The following is a 17235-nucleotide window of genomic DNA, read 5'->3' as shown; positions in this document are numbered from 1 at the left end:
CTCTATCACTCCCCACATGCTTTCCTGTCCCCCCCCCCGCATCTCTCACTTCTTCCATCCCTCACTCACCACCTGCTACCCTCTAACCCAATGCTTCCCTCACTCAGTCCCTGCACCTCTCACACTCTCCATCCCTTGCTCAACCCCTGGCTCTCTCACTCCCTTCTTCCCTCTCACCTCCTGCTTCCATCATACAAACTCAGCACCTCTCACGCTCTCTACCCCTTGCTCAACCCCTGTCCTCTCACTTCCTGCATTTCTCATTCCCTGCTTCCATCACACAGCCTCTGCACCTCTCATAATCTCCATTCTTTGTTCAACCTCAAGTTCTCTCACTCCCTGTTACCCTCTCTACCCCTGAATATCTAATTCCCTACTACCCTCACTAGAGATGTGCACTTGAAATTTTTCGGGTTTTGTGTTTTGGTTTTGGGTTCGGTTCCGCGGCCGTGTTTTGGGTTCGACCGCGTTTTGGCAAAACCTCACCGAATTTTTTTTGTCGGATTCGGGTGTGTTTTGGATTCGGGTGTTTTTTTAAAAAAACACTAAAAAACAGCTTAAATCATAGAATTTGGGGGTCATTTTGATCCCAAAGTATTATTAACCTCAAAAACCATAATTTCCACTCATTTTCAGTCTATTCTGAACACCTCACACCTCACAATATTATTTTTAGTCCTAAAATTTGCACCGAGGTCGCTGGATGACTAAGCTAAGCGACCCTAGTGGCCGACACAAACACCTGGCCCATCTAGGAGTGGCACTGCAGTGTCACGCAGGATGGCCCTTCCAAAAAACACTCCCCAAACAGCACATGACGCAAAGAAAAAAAGAGGCGCAATGAGGTAGCTGTGTGAGTAAGATAAGCGACCCTAGTGGCCGAGCTTGAGTCTTTTCATTTTTCTAGCGAGAGGCTGAGTGCTTCCATCCTCATGTGAAGCTGAACCACTAGCCATGAACATAGGCCAGGGCCTCAGCCGTTCCTTGCCACTCCGTGTGGTAAATGGCATATTGGCAAGTTTACGCTTCTCCTCCGACAATTTTATTTTAGATTTTTGAGTCCTTTTTTTACTGATATTTGGTGTTTTGGATTTTACATGCTCTGTACTATGACATTGGGCATCTGCCTTGGCAGACGACTTTGCTGGCATTTCATCGTCTCGGCCATGACTAGTGGCAGCAGCTTCAGCACGAGGTGGAAGTCGATCTTGATCTTTCCCTATTTTTGGAACCTCAACATTTTTGTTCTCCATATTTTAATAGGCACAACTAAAAGGCACCTCAGGTAAACAATGGAGATGGATGGATACTAGTATACTTATGGATGACGAGCGACTGCCGACACAGAGGTAGCTACAGCCGTGGACTACCGTACTGTGTCTGCTGCTAATATAGACTGGATGATAATGAGATAAAATTAAAATATATATATATATCACACGAGTACTGCAGCCGGACAGGTATATATTATGTAATGACGGACCTGCTGGACACTGTCTGTCAGCACTGCAGACTCCTAAAGTAAGCTACTAGTATCAAGAAGATAGAAAAAAAAACCACGGGTAGGTGGTATACAATTATGGATGGACGAGCGACTGCCGACACAGAGGTAGCTACAGCCGTGGACTACCGTACTGTGTCTGCTGCTAATATAGACTGGATGATAATGAGATAAAATTAAAATATATATATATATCACACTAGTACTGCAGCCGGACAGGTATATATTATGTAATGACGGACCTGCTGGACACTGTCTGTCAGACTCAGCACTGCAGACTCCTAAAGTAAGCTACTAGTATCAAGAAGATAGAAGAAAAAAAAAAACCACGGGTAGGTGGTATACAATTATGGATGGACGAGCGACTGCCGACACAGAGGTAGCTACAGCCATGGACTACCGTACTGTGTCTGCTGCTAATATAGACTGGATGATAATGAGATAAAATTTAAATATATATATATATCACACTAGTACTGCAGCCGGACAGGTATATATTATGTAATGACGGACCTGCTGGACACTGTCTGTCAGACTCAGCACTGCAGACTCCTAAAGTAAGCTACTAGTATCAAGAAGATAGAAAAAAAAAAAACCACGGGTAGGTGGTATACAATTATGGATGGACGAGCGACTGCCGACACAGAGGTAGCTACAGCCGTGGACTACCGTACTGTGTCTGCTGCTAATATAGACTGGATGATAATGAGATAAAATTAAAATATATATATATCACACTAGTACTGCAGCCGGACAGGTATATATTATGTAATGACGGACCTGCTGGACACTGTCTGCAGAATGCGTTTATAAAAACACCACACGACGAGTGTTTAACTTTTTCAGGCAGACAATCACAATATACTGGTGGTCAGCAGACAATCACAATACTGGTGGTCAGTGGTCACTGGTCAGTCACACTGGCAGTGGCACTCTGGCAGCAAAAGTGTGCACTGTACTTAAAATATGTACTCCTGCTATAACTGCTCCCCAGTCTCCCCCACAATTAAGCTGTGTGAGCAGTGAGCACTCAGCACAGTCAGATAATGATATACAGTATTACATATGATGCAGCACACTGGGCTGAGCACAGATATGGTATGTAACTGTGTCACACTGTGTATCGTTTTTTTTCAGGCAGAGAACGGATTAATTAAACTGGTGGTCACTGGTCACACTATCAGCAGCAAGTAGTACTCCTCCTAATAATATGCTCCCCAAAATTTGTGTCTCTCTCTAGTACTCTAGTCTAAACGGAGAGGACGCCAGCCACGTCCTCTCCCTATCAATCTCAATGCACGTGTGAAAATGGTGGCGACGCGCGGCTCCTTATATAGAATCCGAGTCTCGCGATAGAATACGAGCCTCGCGAGAATCCGACAGCGGGATGATGACGTTCGGGCGCGCTCGGGTTAACCGAGCAAGGCGGGAAGATCCGAGTCGCTCGGCCCCGTGTAAAAAAACCTGAAGTTCGGGCGGGTTCGGATTCCGAGGAACCGAACCCGCTCATCTCTAACCCTCACAGCCTCTGCACCTCTCATGCTCTCTAACCCTTACTCACCCCCTGGTCTTCTCACACCCTGCTACTCTCTCACGGCTTACATCTCACTCCCTGCTAACCTCTCATAGCCTGCTTACCTCTCACCCCCATGCATTTATCACTCCCTGCTTCCATCACTCAGTACCTGCAACCATCTCTCTCTATCTTTTGCTCAACCCCTGATCCCCTCATTCCCTGCTACCCTCCCATGGCCTGCTTACCTCTCACTCCCTGCTTTTATCACACAGCCTCTGCACCGCTCACACTCCCTATTTCTTGTTCAACCCCTGGTGCTCTCGCTTCCTGCTACCCTCTCACCCCCTGAATATCTAATTCCCTGCTACTCTCATGCTCTCCAACCGTTATTCACCCCCTGGTCCTCTCACACCCTGCTACCCTCTTAGGGCCTTCTTACCTCTCACCCCCTGCATCACTCCCTGCTACCCTCTCACCCAAAGCATTACTCACTCCCTGCTTCTATCACTCAGCACCTGTACCTCTCATGCTCTCCATCCCTTGCTCAACCCCATGTCTTCTCACTCCCTGCTACCCTCTCAGGGCCTGCTTTCTTCTCACCACCTGCATTACTAACTCCGTGTTTCCATCACTCTGCACCTCTCCCTCTTTCCATCCCTGCTCAACCCATGGTCCTATAACTCCTTGCTACCATCTCAGGGCCTGCTTACCTCTCACCCCCTGCATTATTCACTCCGTTTCCCTCATTCAGCCCCTGCACCTCTCCTTATCTCCATCCCTCTCTTACCCTCTGCATTATACCCCTTTTCCACTTGTAGTACGGGTCGCAGCCGGGAGCCCGACACGGCTGCTACCCATGCTACAGCCCCCTTCTACACTAGCTCCACCAACCCGGCATATTGCCGGGTTGGTGAGGCTGCTGCTGACGCGGCAAGGGCGGCACTAGGAGATCACATGATCTCCCAGCGCCGCCCTTCCATTCACTGTGAACGGGAGCACGGCTTCCGTTTACACTACACAGCTTATCGGGTTGAACACGTGTTCAACCCGGCAAGCTACCCGAGTAGGATTCCCGGATCACTTGATCCGGGAATTTGCAGGGGGGGCCGTTTCCATTAGGAAAAAACACGGTTAAATGCGCGCCCCCGCGCATTTACCCGTGTTTTTAGAGCTAGTGGAAAAGGGGTATTACTCACTCCCTGCTTCCCTCTCTCAGACCCTGCTCTGGAGTCACACACACACACACACACACACACACACACACACACACACACACACACACACACACACACACACACACACACACTTCTCCCCTATCTGGTTGCTGCCCTTGGATGCAGCACTGCCTTTTTCCTTTCATTCCATATGCTGACAGTTCCCTCTCCAGGACCCCGCATCCTTAATACAGAGGAGGAGGTGGGTGATGGGGCAGATGAGAGGGCTGGAGGCTGGCGCTGCACTTTGTGGCTGGACAGATAATTCCCGTCAGTCTTCCGGTGCCCTGCTGTATATGTTTCTGCTCTCACAAACAGACCACCGCAGCTTTCCCCCAGTATATCACTGGCCTCAGGACCCTGCCTGACTCTGACAGCCCCAAGCCGCACATCAATCTCCTTAGAGTCGAATATCCTGTGCGGAGCAGTGGAGCAGAGGTCGAGGGAAGGGTGGGAGCCTCACTTTAACAAACACACATTTTATATATATATATATATATATATATATATATATATATATATATATAAACGATCCAGATGTAAACGGCACTCGGAGATCATGAAGAAGTGAAGACATTTATTTCATGTCATTAACGTTTCGGGGCAGCAAGCCCCGTCCTCAGAATGAACACATTCTGTGTTCATTCTGAGGACGGGGCTTGCTGCCCCGAAACGTTAATGACATGAAATAAATTTCTTCACTTCTTCATGATCTCCGAGTGCCGTTTACATCTGGATCGTTATCAAATTGCTCAAACTGGCACCGGAGTAAGCTGATTTTAGGATTTGAGTGCCGGCCAACACTGGAAGTATATATATATATATATATATGTACAAACACTACCCCACATCGACATACAGAGATATATATATATATATATATATATATACACATATATTATACTCCACCCCACTTCGACCATTGTACAAATTATATATATATATATATATATATATACACACACACGCATATCTACACACACACATGTATGTATGAAATATATATATATATATATATATATATACTGTATGGGGGATATTCAATTTGGCCCGAAGAGACGTCGGGAGTAAAAAACCCAGATGTTTCTTCGGGTGCTGCGGTCGGGCTATTTAATTTGCTCGGCCGGTAAAACCTGCTTTTTCATCCGTAAACACACAGGTTCAGTGAAACCTGTGTGTTTTCGGGAGTAATAGCTCCGTTTTCGGATGAAAACGGGGCTGTTATCAGGCATTTTGCTTCGCCTGCGCCGGCTTATCGGGGCCAATTAAATAGCCCCCGACGCCGATACTTATCACCCGGGACACCTTCGGGACAAATTGAATACCCCAGTATGTGTATAACACATGTATATACATATATATTAGTGATGAGCGGGTTCGGTTTCTCGGAAACCAAAACCCCCCGAACTTCACCCATTTTACACGGGTCCGAGGCATACTCGGATTCTCCCGTATGGCTCGGTTAACCCGAGCGCGCCCGAACGTCATCATCCCGCTGTCGGATTCTCGCGAGATTCGGATTCTATATAAGCAGCCGCGCGTCGCCGCCATTTTCACACGTGCATTGGAAATGTTAGGGAGAGGACGTGGCTGGTGTCCTCTCCGTTATTGTTGAACTTGATTGTGCACTATTGCTTAATTGTGGGGAGGGCTGGGGAGCAGCTATATAATATAGGAGGAGTACAGTGCAGAGTTTTGCTGATCAGTGACCACCAGTTATCCGTTCTCTGCCTGAAAAAAAGGCTCCATATCTGTGCTCAGTGTGCTGAATAATATATCTGTGCTCACACTGCTTAATTGTGGGGACTGGGGAGCAGCTGTATTATGTAGCAGGAGTACAGTGCAGAGTTTTGCTGACAGTGACCACCAGTATACGTTGTCTGCCTGAAAAACACTCCATATCTGTGCTCAGTGTGCTGCTTTATTGTGGGGACTGGGGACCACCAGTATAATATTATATAGGAGGAGTACAGTGCAGAGTTTTGCTGACCAGTGACCACCAGTATATAATATATAGCATTACGGTACAGTAGGCCACTGCTGTACCTACCTCTGTGTCGTCATTAAGTATACTATCCATCTACATTCTATACCTGTGGTGCATTTCAGTTGTGCAGTTTGCTGACACAGTGACCACCAGTATATATAGCAGTACGGTACGGAAGGCCACTGCTGTACCTACCTCTGTGTCGTCATTAAGTATACTATCCATCTACATTCTATACCTGTGGTGCATTTTAGTTTTGCAGTTTGCTGACACAGTGACCACCAGTATACTATATATAGCAGTACGGAAGGCCTCTGCTGTACCTACCTCTGTGTCGTCATTAAGTATACTATCCATCTACATTCTATACCTGTGGTGAATTTTAGTTTTGCAGTTTGCTGACACAGTGACCACCAGTATACTATATATAGCAGTACGGTACGGAAGGCCACTGCTGTACCTACCTCTGTGTCGTCATTAAGTATACTATCCATCTACATTCTATACCTGTGGTGCATTTTAGTTTTGCAGTTTGCTGACACAGTGACCACCAGTATACTATATATAGCAGTACGGAAGGCCACTGCTGTACCTACCTCTGTGTCGTCATTAAGTATACTATCCATCTACATTCTATACCTGTGGTGCATTTTAGTTTTGCAGTTTGCTGACACAGTGACCACCATTATACTACATATAGCAGTACGGTACGGAAGGCCACTGCTGTACCTACCTCTGTGTCGTCATTAAGTATACTATCCATCTACATTCTATACCTGTGGTGCATTTTAGTTTTGCAGTTTGCTGACACAGTGACCACCAGTATACTATATATAGCAGTACGGAAGGCCACTGCTGTACCTACCTCTGTGTCGTCATTAAGTATACTATCCATCTACATTCTATACCTGTGGTGCATTTTAGTTTTGCAGTTTGCTGACACAGTGACCACCAGTATACTATATATAGCAGTACGGTACGGAAGGCCACTGCTGTACCTACCTCTGTGTCGTCATTAAGTATACTATCCATCTACATTCTATACCTGTGGTGCATTTTAGTTTTGCAGATTGCTGACAGTGACCACCAGTATATATAGCAGTACGGTACGGAAGGCCACTGCTCTACCTACCTCTGTGTCGTCAAGTATACTATCCATCCATACCTGTGGTGCATTTCAGTTGTGCACAGTATATATAGTAGTAGGCCATTGCTATTGATAGTTACTGGCATATAATTCCACACATTAAAAAATGGAGAACAAAAATGTGGAGGTTAAAATATGGAAAGATCAAGATCCACTTCCACCTCGTGCTGAAGCTGCTGCCACTAGTCATGGCCGAGACAATGAAATTCCATCAACGTCGTCTGCCAAGGCCGATGCCCAATGTCATAGTAGAGAGCATGTAAAATCCAAAAAACAAAAGTTCAGTAAAATGACCCAAAAATCAAAATTAAAAGCGTCTGAGGAGAAGCGTAAACTTGCCAATATGCCATTTACGACACGGAGTGGCAAGGAACGGCTGAGGCCCTGGCCTATGTTCATGGCTAGTGGTTCAGCTTCACATGAGGATGGAAGCACTCATCCTCTCGCTAGAAAAATGTAAAGACTTAAGCTGGCAAAAGCACAGCAAAGAACTGTGCGTTCTTCTAAATCACAAATCCCCAAGGAGAGTCCAATTGTGTCGGTTGCGATGCCTGACCTTCCCAACACTGGACGGGAAGAGCTTGCGCCTTCCACCATTTGCACGCCCCCTGCAAGTGCTGAAAGGAGCACCCGCAGTCCAGTTCCTGATAGTCAAATTGAAGATGTCACTGTTGAAGTACACCAGGATGAGGATATGGGTGTTGCTGGCGCTGGGGAGGAAATTGACAAGGAGGATTCTGATGGTGAGGTGGTTTGTTTAAGTCAGGCACCCGGGGAGACACCTGTTGTCCGTGGGACGAATATGGCCATTAACATGCCTGGTCAAAATACAAAAAAAATCAGCTCTTCGGTGTGGAATTATTTCAACACAAATGCGGACAACAGGTGTCAAGCCGTGTGTTGCCTTTGTCAAGCTGTAATAAGTAGGGGTAAGGACGTTAACCACCTCGGAACATCCTCCCTTATACGTCACCAGCAGCGCATTCATCATAAGTCAGTGACAAGTTCAAAAACTTTGGGTGACAGCGGAAGCAGTCCACTGACCACTAAATCCCTTCCTCTTGTAACCAAGCTCCTACAAACCACACCACCAACTCCCTCAGTGTCAATTTCCTCCTTACCCAGGAAAGACAATAGTCCTGCAGGCCATGTCACTGGCAAGTCTGACGAGTCCTCTCCTGCCTGGGATTCCTCCGATGCATCCTTGAGTGTAACGCCTACTGCTGCTGGCGCTGCTGTTGTAGCTGCTGGGAGTCGATCGTCATCCCAGAGGGGAAGTCGGAAGACCACTTGTACTACTTCCAGTAAGCAATTGACTGTCCAACAGCGAAGAAGATGAAATATCACAGCAGTCATCCTGCTGCAAAGCAGATAACTCAGGCCTTGGCAGCCTGGGCGGTGAGAAACGTGGTTCCGGTATCCACCGTTAATTCAGAGGCAACTAGAGACTTGATTGAGGTACTGTGTCCCCGGTACCAAATACCATCTAGGTTCCATTTCTCTAGGCAGGCGATACCGAAAATGTACACAAACCTCAGAAAAAGACTCACCAGTGTCCTAAAAAATGCAGTTGTACCCAATGTCCACTTAACCACGGACATGTGGACAAGTGGAGCAGGGCAGACTCAGGACTATATGACTGTGACAGCCCACTGGGTAGATGTATTGCCTCCCGCAGCAAGAACAGCAGCGGCGGCACCAGTAGCAGCATCTCGTAAACGCCAACTCGTTCCTAGGCAGGCTACGCTTTGTATCACCGCTTTCCAGAAGAGGCACGCAGCTGACAACCTCTTACGGAAACTGAGGAAGATCATCGCAGAATGGCTTACCCCAAATGGACTCTCCTGGGGATTTGTGACATCGGACAACGCCAGCAATATTGTGCGTGCATTACATTTGGGCAAATTCCAGCACGTCCCATGTTTTGCACATACATTGAATTTGGTGGTGCAGAATTATTTAAAAAACGACAGGGGCGTGCAAGGGATGCTGTCGGTGGCCTGAAGAATTGCGGGCCACTTTCGGCATTCAGCCACCGCGTACAGAAGACTGGAGCACCACCAAACATTCCTGAACCTACCCTGCCATCATCTGAAGCAAGAGGTGGTAACGAGGTGGAATTCAACCCTCTATATGCTTCAGAGGATGGAGGAGCAGCAAAAGGCCATTCAAGCCTATACATCTGCCCACGATATAGGCAAAGGAGGGGGAATGCACCTGACTCAAGCGCAGTGGAGAATGATTTCAACGTTGTGCAAGGTTCTGCAACCCTTTGAACTTGCCACACGTGAAGTCAGTTCAGACACTGCCAGCCTGAGTCAGGTCATTCCCCTCATCAGGCTTTTGCAGAAGAAGCTGGAGACATTGAAGGAGGAGCTAAAACAGAGCGATTCCGCTAGGCATGTGGGACTTGTGGATGGAGCCCTTAATTCGCTTAACCAGGATTCACGGGTAGTCAATCTGTTGAAATCAGAGCACTACATTTTGGCCACCGTGCTCGATCCTAGATTTAAAACCTACGTTGTATCTCTCTTTCCGGCAGACACAAGTCTGCAGAGGTTCAAAGACCTGCTGGTGAGAAAATTGTCAAGTCAAGCGGAACGTGACCCGTCAACATCTCCTCCTTCACATTCTCCCGCAACTGGGGGTGCGAGGAAAAGGCTAAGAATTCCGAGTCCACCCGCTGGCGGTGATGCAGGGCAGTCTGGAGCGAGTGCTGACATCTGGTCCGGACTGAAGGACCTGCCAACGATTACTGACATGTCGTCTACTGTCACTTTATATGATTCTCTCACCATTGAAAGAATGGTGGAGGATTATATGAGTGACCGCATCCAAGTAGGCACATCAGACAGTCCGTACGTATACTGGCAGGAAAAAATAAGAATTTACTTATCGATAATTCTATTTCTCGTAGTCCGTAGTGGATGCTGGGAACTCCGTAAGGACCATGGGGAATAGCGGCTCCACAGGAGACTGGGCACAAAAGTAAAGCTTTAGGACTACCTGGTGTGCACTGGCTCCTCCCCCTATGACCCTCCTTCAAGCCTCAGTTAGGATACTGTGCCCGGACGAGCGTACACAATAAGGAAGGATTTTGAATCCCGGGTAAGACTCATACCAGCCACACCAATCACACCGTATAACCTGTGATCTGAACCCAGTTAACAGCATGATAACAGAGGAGCCTCTGGAAAGATGGCTCACAACAATAATAACCCGATTTTTGTAACAATAACTATGTACAAGTATTGCAGACAATCCGCACTTGGGATGGCCGCCCAGCATCCACTACGGACTACGAGAAATAGAATTATCGGTCAGTAAATTCTTATTTTCTCTGACGTCCTAGTGGATGCTGGGAACTCCGTAAGGACCATGGGGATTATACCAAAGCTCCCAAACGGGCGGGAGAGTGCGGATGACTCTGCAGCACCGAATGAGAGAACTCCAGGTCCTCCTCAGCCAGGGTATCAAATTTGTAGAATTTAGCAAACGTGTTTGCCCCTGACCAAGTAGCTGCTCGGCAAAGTTGTAACGCCGAGACCCCTCGGGCAGCCGCCCAAGATGAGCCCACCTTCCTTGTGGAATGGGCTTTCACAGATTTTGGCTGTGGCAGGCCTGCCACAGAATGTGCAAGCTGAATTGTACTACAAATCCAGCGAGCAATAGTCTGCTTAGAAGCAGGAGCACCCAGCTTGTTGGGTGCATATAGGATAAACAGCGAGTCAGATTTCCTGACTCCAGCCGTCCTGGAAACATATATTTTCAGGGCCCTGACTACGTCCAGCAACTTGGAGTCCTCCAAGTCCCTAGTAGCCGCAGGTACCACAATAGGCTGGTTCAGGTGAAACGCTGAAACCACCTTAGGGAGAAATTGAGGACGAGTCCTCAATTCTGCCCTGTCCGAATGAAAAATTAGGTAAGGGCTTTTATAGGATAAAGCCGCCAATTCTGAGACACGCCTGGCTGAAGCCAGGGTCAACAGCATTACCACTTTCCATGTGAGATATTTTAAGTCCACAGTGGTGAGTGGTTCAAACCAATGTGATTTTAGGAACCCCAAAACTACATTGAGATCCCAAGGTGCCACTGGAGGCACAAAAGGAGGTTGTATATGCAGTACCCCCTTGACAAACGTCTGAACTTCAGGAACTGAAGCCAGTTCTTTCTTGTAGGGGCCTTCCTGGCCTCGCACCACGCAACATATTTACGCCAAATACGGTGATAATGTTGTGCGGTTACATCCTTCCTGGCTTTGATCAGGGTAGGGATGACTTCATCCGGAATGCCTTTTTCCTTCAGGATCCGGTGTTCAACCGCCATGCCGTCAAACGCAGCCGCGGTAAGTCTTGGAACAGACAGGGTCCCTGCTGGAGCAGATCCCTTCTTAGAGGTAGAGGCCACGGTTCCTCTGTGAGCATCTCTTGAAGTTCCGGGTACCAAGTCCTTCTTGGCCAATCCGGAGCCACGAGTATAGTCCTTACTCCTCTCCTTCTTATGATTCTCAGTACCTTGGGTATGAGAGGCAGAGGAGGGAACACATACACTGACTGGTACACCCACGGTGTTACCAGAGCGTCCACAGCTATTGCCTGAGGGTCCCTTGACCTGGCGCAATACCTGTCTAGTTTTTTGTTGCGGCGGGACGCCATCATGTCCACCTTTGGTTTTTCACAACGGTTTACAATCATGTGGAAGACTTCTGGATGAAGTCCCCACTCTCCCGGGTGGAGGTCGTGTCTGCTGAGGAAGTCTGCTTCCCAGTTGTCCACTCCCGGAATGAACACTGCTGACAGTGCTATCACATGATTTTCCGCCCAGCGAAGAATCCTTGCAGCTTCTGCCATTGCCCTCCTGCTTCTCGTGCCGCCCTGTCTGTTTACGTGGGCGACTGCCGTGATGTTGTCCGACTGGATCAACACCGGCTGACCCTGAAGCAGAGGTCTTGCTTGGCTTAGAGCATTGTAAATGGCCCTTAGTTCCAGGATATTTATGTGAAGTGACGTTTCCAGGCTTGACCACAAGCCCTGGAAATTTCTTCCCTGTGTGACTGCTCCCCAGCCTCTCAGGCTGGCATCCGTGGTCACCAGGATCCAGTCCTGAATGCCGAATCTGCGGCCCTCTAGAAGATGAGCACTCTGCAACCACCACAGGAGAGACACTCTTGTCCTTGGGGACAGGGTTATCCGCTGATGCATGTGAAGATGCGATCCGGACCATTTGTCCAGCAGATCCCACTGATATGTTCTTGCGTGGAATCTGCCGAATGGAATCGCTTCGTAGGAAGCCACCATTTTTCCCAGGACCCTTGTGCATTGATGCACTGAGACCCGGTCTGGTTTCAGGAGGTTTCTGACTAACTCGGATAACTCCCTGGCTTTTTCTTCCGGAAGAAACACCTTTTTCTGGACTGTGTCCAGAATCATCCCTAGGAACAGCAGACGTGTCGTCGGAATCAGCTGTGATTTTGGGATATTTAGAATCCACCCGTGCTGTCGTAACACTACTTGAGATAGTGCTACTCCGACTACTAACCGTTCCTTGGATCTTGCCCTTATCAGGAGATCGTCCAAGTAAGGGATAATTAAGACGCCTTCTCTTCGAAGAAGTATCATCATTTCGGCCATTACCTTGGTAAAGACCCGGGGTGCCGTGGACAATCCAAACGGCAGCGTCTGAAACTGATAGTGACAGTTCTGTACCACAAACCTGAGGTACCCTTGGTGAGAAGGGTAAATTGGGACATGGAGGTAAGCATCCTTGATGTCCAGAGACACCATATAGTCCCCTTCTTCCAGGTTCGCAATCACTGCTCTGAGTGACTCCATCTTGAACTTGAACCTTTGTATGTAAGTGTTCAAAGATTTCAGATTTAAAATAGGTCTCACCGAGCCGTCCGGCTTCGGTATCACAAACAGCGTTGAATAATACCCCTTGCCCTGTTGCAGGAGGGGTACCTTGATTATCACCTGCTGAGAATACAGCTTGTGAATGGCCTCCAATACCGCCTCCCTGTCGGAGGGAGACGTCGGTAAAGCAGACTTTAGGAACCGGCGAGGGGGAGGTGTCTCGAATTCCAATTTGTACCCCTGAGATACCACCTGAAGGACCCAGGGGTCTACCTGCGAGTGAGCCCACTGCGCGCTGAAATTCTTGAGACGTGCCCCCACCGTGCCTAGGTCCGCTTGTAAAGCCCCAGCGTCATGCTGAGGACTTGGCAGAAGCGGGAGAGGGCTTCTGTTCTTGGGGATTTGCTGTCTGTTGCAGCCTTTTTTCCCTTCCTCTGCCCCGGGGCAGAAATGAGGAGCCTTTCGCTCGCTTGCCCTTATGGGGACGAAAGGACTGCGCCTGATAATACGGCGTCTTCTTATGTTGATAGGCGACCTGGGGTAAAAATGCGGATTTCCCAGCTGTTGCCGTGGCCACCAGATCTGACAGACCTACCCCAAATAACTCCTCCCCTTTATAAGGCAATACTTCCATATGCCGTTTGGAATCCGTATCACCTGACCACTGTCGCGTCCATAACCCTCTTCTGGCAGAAATGGACAGCGCACTTACTCTTGATGCCAGTCGGCAAATATCCCGCTGTGCATCACGCATATATAGAAATGCATCTTTTAAATGCTCTATAGTCAGTAATATACTGTCCCTGTCTAGGGTATCAATATTTTCAGTCAGGGAATCCGACCAAGCCAAACCAGCACTGCACATCCAGGCTGAGGCGATTGCCGGTCGCAGTATAACACCAGTATGTGTGTAAATACATTTTAGGATACCTTCCTGCTTTCTATCAGCAGGATCCTTAAGGGCGGCCGTCTCAGGAGAGGGTAGAGCCACCTGTTTTGATAAGCGTGTGAGTGCTTTATCCACCCTAGGGGGTGTTTCCCAACGCGCCCTAATCTCTGGCGGGAAAGGATATAATGCCAATAATTTTTTAGGAATTATCAGTTTTTTATCGGGGGAAACCCACGCTTCATCACACACCTCATTTAATTCCTCAGATTCAGGAAAAACTACAGGTAGTTTTTTCTCACCGAACATAATACCCTTTTTAGTGGTATTAGTATTATCAGAAATATGTAAAACATTTTTCATTGCCTCAATCATGTAACGTGTGGCCCTACTGGAAGTCACGTTTGTCTCTTCCCCGTCGACACTGGAGTCAGTATCCGTGTCAACGTCTGTATCTACCATCTGAGGTAACGGGCGTTTTAGAGCCCCTGATGGCTTTTGAGACGCCTGGACAGGCACAAGCTGAGTAGCCGGCTGTCTTATGTCGTCAACTGTTTTTTGCAAAGAGCTGACACTGTCACGTAATTCCTTCCATAAGATCATCCACTCAGGTGTCGACTCCCTAGGGGGTGACATCTCTATTATAGGCAATTGCCCCGCCTCCACATCATTTTCCTCCTCATACATGTCGACACAACGTACCGACACACAGCACACACACAGGGAATGCTCTGACAGAGGACAGGACCCCACTAGCCCTTTGGGGAGACAGAGGGAGAGTATGCCAGCACACACCAGAGCGCTATATATATACAGGGATAACCTTAAATAAGTGTTTTTCCCCCTTATAGCTGCTATTTTTAATTATTACGCCAATTAGTGCCCCCCTCTCTTTTTTACCCTGTTTCTGTAGTGCAGGACTGCAGGGGAGAGTCAGGGAGACGTCCTTTCAGCGGAGCTGTGAAGGAAAATGGCGCCTGTGTGCTGAGGAGATAGGCTCCGCCCCCTTCTCGGCGGCCTTTTCTCCCGCTTTTATGTGGAATCTGGCAGGGGTTAAAATTAATCCATATAGCCCTGGGGGCTATATGTGATGTATTTTCGCCAGCCAAGGTGTTTCTATTGCTGCTCAGGGCGCCCCCCCCCCTAGCGCCCTGCACCCTCAGTGACCGGAGTGTGAAGTGTGCTGAGGAGCAATGGCGCACAGCTGCAGTGCTGTGCGCTACCTTGGTGAAGACAGGATGTCTTCTGCCGCCGATTTTCCGGACCTCTTCTTGCTTCTGGCTCTGTAAGGGGGCCGGCGGCGCGGCTCTGGGACCGGACTCCGAGGCTGGGCCTGTGTTCGGTCCCTCTGGAGCTAATGGTGTCCAGTAGCCTAAGAAGCCCAATCCACTCTGCACGCAGGTGAGTTCGCTTCTTCTCCCCTTAGTCCCTCGATGCAGTGAGCCTGTTGCCAGCAGGTCTCACTGAAAATAAAAAACCTAAAACTAAACTTTCACTAAGAGCTCAGGAGAGCCCCTAGTGTGCACCCTTCTCGGTCGGGCACAAAAATCTAACTGAGGCTTGGAGGAGGGTCATAGGGGGAGGAGCCAGTGCACACCAGGTAGTCCTAAAGCTTTACTTTTGTGCCCAGTCTCCTGCGGAGCCGCTATTCCCCATGGTCCTTACGGAGTTTCCAGCATCCACTAGGACGTCAGAGAAAGAGGCAATTTGGAGGCCCTTGCACAAACTGGCTTTATTCTACCTAAGTTGCCCTCCCTCCAGTGTGTACTCTGAATGAGTGTTTAGTGCAGTCGCTCACCTTGTCAGCAATCGGCGTACGAGGTTACTTCCAGAAAATGTGGAGAAGATGATGTTCATCAAAATGAATTATAATCAATTCCTCCGTGGAGACATTCACCAGCAGCAATTGCCTCCACAAAGTACACAGGGACCTGAGATGGTGGATTCCAGTGGGGACGAATTAATAATCTGTGAGGAGGGGGATGTACACAGTGAAAGGGGTGAGGAATCGGAGGATGATGATGAGGTGGACATCTTGCCTCTGTAGAGCCAGTTTGTGCAAGGAGAGATTGATTGCTTCTTTTTTGGTGGGGGCCCAAACCAACCAGTCATTTCAGTCACAGTCGTGTGGCAGACCCTGTCGCTGAAATGATGGGTTCGTTAAAGTGTGCATGTCCTGTTTATACAACATAAGGGTGGGTGGGAGGGCCCAAGGACAATTCTATCTTGCACCTCTTTTTTCTTTAACTTTTCTTTGCATCATGTGCTGTTTGGGGACAATTTTTTTGAAGTGCCATCCTGCCTGACACTGCAGTGCCACTCCTAGATGGGCCAGGTGTTTGTGTCGGCCACTTGTGTCGCTTAGCTTAGTCATACAGCGACCTTGGTGCGCCTCTTTTTTTCTTTGCATCATGTGCTGTTTGGGGACTATTTTTTTGAAGTGCCATCCTGCCTGACACTGCAGTGCCACTCCTAGATGGGCCAGGTGTTTGTGTCGGCCACTTGTGTCGCTTAGCTTAGCCATCCAGCGACCTCTGTGCAAATTTTAGGACTAAAAATAATATTGTGAGGTGTGAGGTGTTCAGAACAGACTGGAAATGAGTGGAAATTATGGTTATTGGGGTTAATAAAACTATGGGATCAAAATGACCCCCAAAATCTGTGATTTAAGCTGTTTTTTAGGGTTTTTTGTAAAAAACACCCGAATCCAAAACACACCCGAATCCGACAAAAAATTTTCGGTGAGGTTTTGCCAAAACGCGTCCGAATCCAAAACACGGCCGCGGAACCGAATCCAAAATCAAAACACAAAACCCGAAAAATGTCCGGTGCACATCACTAATATATATATATATATATATATATATATATATATAGATACAGCATAAAGGAGGAGCGGCACTCAGCGTCTTGAAAATGGCAAAGTGTATTAGAAAAACACAGCAATGGATACCAACGTTTCGGGGCTTACATGCCCCTTTGTCAAGGTGTGTGTCAATATCATAAAATACACACATATTTATATACAATAAATATTAAACAATTAAATTGTTTATTTATGTTTATATTATAAATATTAGGTTTTCAGTAGAGATAAATAAAAAATATATTAATAAATAATATTAATATACA

The sequence above is a fragment of the Pseudophryne corroboree genome, chromosome 2 (assembly GCF_028390025.1).
Source record: "Pseudophryne corroboree isolate aPseCor3 chromosome 2, aPseCor3.hap2, whole genome shotgun sequence".
NCBI classification, from domain to species: Eukaryota; Metazoa; Chordata; class Amphibia; order Anura; family Myobatrachidae; genus Pseudophryne; species Pseudophryne corroboree.
This window is presented reverse-complemented; position numbering follows the sequence as displayed.